Genomic DNA, 3,729 nt, shown 5'->3' with positions numbered 1-3,729 from the left:
AAATAATAATGAAAGTTAATAAAATTTCCTACAAATTTAAAATAATTCAATATTGTAGAAAAATTTTAAAGTATTTCTTCTTTAATGAAGGAAAATATATTTTATATATCGTATTAGAAATGTAAGTTTATTAAACTGTTGTAAAAAGTAGAAAAGATACATTGTAAAATGATTATTTTTTATCAAAATACTTTCATGAATAAATATTTTTTAATTATGAAATCCGTAATGCCAAAATTTTATAGTAATTTTTATTTTTATTATAGAATAGATTTCTAATTATTTATATGTATAATATATAAGCATCAAATTGTATCGTTTGCCCATTATATAACATCTATATAAACGTGCGTGCACACATGCGCGCGCATCCATTCGCAAAACACAAACGCGCACACGGGCGCGCGTATGCAATATGCAAATAAATTGAAATTTCATTAAAAGCCCCTTACATTAATAGGAATATCCAAAACGTTTAGACATTAAAATAACGTAACAATGGGACGTTTATCTCAGACGTGCAATTCAATATTAAACATTTTCCCATTCATTGCGTGTTATCGAAGAAAAAACTTATTCATATAGAAATCTTAAAATAGTTTATCAACTTATGCACAAATTTATATATAATTATTTAAATAATTTTTAATGTTTCTTTTAGAATCAAAGTTATAAGAGAAACTTCTAGAAAGATATTTTATTTATTAGAGATCACTTCGTATACAGAAATATGTTATAAATTTTTATTAGAAAATTAGATATTATAAAGAATAATGTTTATTACATATTTTATTCATTGTAAATATCCGTGTCTTTTGATTAATTACTTTTATTGGACATGATGTGTTTTTTTATAATAAGAACTAAATCACGCGCACTCGGTTTGAATGTTAATGAATTTATAACGAGCTCTATGATAATATATAATTTTTATGAAATCGTAATATCATAAGTTGTAGAAAAAATGCATCAATTACAATTTACAGTTACCGGTACTGTTACAGCCTTCGGATGCTGCATTTAGCATTCGTATTCACTATTTCATAGAGAATATTTATGCTTACCATCTCGTTAATACTTAATTTTCAAAATATAATTTAATATATTAAAAATAGCTTGATACATATTTAATAAAAATATTCAAAAAATATGCAGGTAATATGGTTATATTTAATTTTAATAATGTAATATTTGATTTTCACTATCAAAGCTTCGTGTTATTATATAAAAATTAAATAATTTATATTAGAAAGTATTTATTTTATTATAATAAATATTTCTTTTTATAACCGATATCATTGAATTATAGTTCATATCTTATCGAGTTTTTTCAAACAACAAATTAATTTGCTATTAAATTTTTTAATATCAGAATACTCATATTTCACTAGCTATCTTTAATGAAATCAGTACTATGCAAGTATATGACCTAATCATAGATGTAAATGAACTGTAAATTACATCTGGTGATTGAAAATATTAAATTTCTTCAAAAGATTATGATTTAAAATATATGAATGACGATTAAAAGCAAACATTACAATGAAATTAATATCCAAGTAAAAATTTAATGTAAACATAATATTGCCTAGTAGATTAAAATTGTAATAATTCACTTAGAAGTTAAAATTTAATATATTGTTGCTATATCTTTCATACAAATATAATTTTTTATTTTAATTTAATAAATACAAATTATTTATATTAGGGATATTATAAAATCTTTGCATTAAATTGTTTACATTCGTATAAGATTATGACAATTTTCCATTATATATACTTTTGACGGATCTTGAAAAATATGAAAAACATTGATGTAAATAAATAAATTTATCTTACCTATAACAATGCAAATTTTATAAATCAATAAGTATATATTCATATATGTCAAAAAATATAACAATATATATATATATATATATATATTTATGTATATAAATCTGTATGTGTATATAATTACTTGAATTAAATTGAAGTTTGTGTTTCAATTTTAATATAACTAAACTATCTATCAGTGCATTAAAAATTTAAAGTTAATCGTATTGCTAAACTGTTAGATGTTTTTAGTGATCGTGAATGAGTTAGGATATCTACATTACCAACTGCAGATGCATTAATTGAGACAATTAAAACTTTTAAATAAAGAATACTATTTTATACTTGAAAACAAAATGTTCTTGTAATCACATAATACACTATTAATAATAAATTGAAAATAAAATTTTCATACTATTAAATCGAGCTATTTAAGCAAAATAAAAATCAACATTAATGAAGATACCAGAATTTCTTATATAATTTATATATTTTGTATATTAACTTAACAACAATAGAAATATATACAGGTGCGTATATTTAGTAAAGTAATTGAAATTAAAGTTTTTCTTTAGTGACTGTAAGGGTAGGTGAATATTTGCGTGTATGCATCCGCGTTAATAATTATAAATATATAAATTATAATAATTTAAATTCGGTTATTAAAAAAAGATTGTTATAATATTAAGTTCAAGATTTAATTATAGAATGTACTATTAATTGATATTTTGGCTGAGTAAATTTGTAGCTAATTCTATATGCATTTAAATTTAAAAGAAACTATCACTATAAGTATAAATTTAAAGTACATTATTATTATTCACTAGCTTGTAGATTGCACTTTTTATTTATCTATTATTAAAAACAAAAAAGGTTGAACTAATTTCCAAGTTAAAGATAACTTTAAAAAAAAAATAAAGAAAGTAGGATTACGACACACGCAATATGCATAATATATATATATATATATATATATATATATATATGTATTGAGATTCGTGTAAGTTTTACTTACTAAAGTCTGTTTCTTATCTACTGATTTAATACATCTAGTCGCACACATGTTTCAAACAAAGTTTCTGTCAATAATTTTATACTTTCAAAAGTTATTTAATCTAGTAATAATTATAATTATCAAATGTAAGAAGTAAAACTTAATACTTTTATATAACAGATAACAGAATACTTTTAATTTAATTTAAGGAATTAAAGTTTAAATTTTATTAGAAATTATTTTTAACGCATTTAGAGAAAAAATATATCTTGCATAATTTATTTATTGATTAGAAAAAAAAACGTTAAGACTAAATGTTGATCTGAGAAATTTTATACTAATAAATTCAAAATAAAGAAATGAAAGTAAGACATTACGATTATCAAATCAATGAAATAAGGAAGTATATTAAACAAATATTTATTTATATATTATTTAATAAATTACGATTTTCAATCAATACGTTAAAGTCATGAATTGAAATTCATTCGTTGCTTTAATAATAAATTATTTATTTAAATAAGATAAGTAAGAAAAATTTTTATCGCAATTTTCAACTGCTGTAATAAAAATGACCAATCTCATTTGAATTATAAACTAACTTTTGCATTAATTTGTTGTATCTAGGATTAGTTTGAGATATCGTAAATTTTATATAAAATTAATTTCACACTTTATTTATTATATTTCATACTGTTGCAAAATTTTCAATTATTTTGATTAATTTTTGTATTATATTTTTCTAACATAAAAAGTCTCACGTAGGAGAAATTTTTTCTACATTTTATGTGGCAATTAAATATTTCAATATATAAATATTCTATGAAATAAACAGACATAAAATCAGAAGTATTTTTATTTTCATAGATTATTTATATGAATGACTGACTGTACATTGGTTCTTCAACATTAGCAAAAAA

Source organism: Ceratosolen solmsi, unplaced genomic scaffold (genome assembly GCF_000503995.2).
Source record: "Ceratosolen solmsi marchali unplaced genomic scaffold, CerSol_1.0 scaffold2, whole genome shotgun sequence".
NCBI classification, from domain to species: domain Eukaryota; kingdom Metazoa; phylum Arthropoda; class Insecta; order Hymenoptera; family Agaonidae; genus Ceratosolen; species Ceratosolen solmsi.
The sequence above is the reverse complement of the archived record's forward strand: the minus strand, read 5'-3'. Positions refer to the sequence as shown.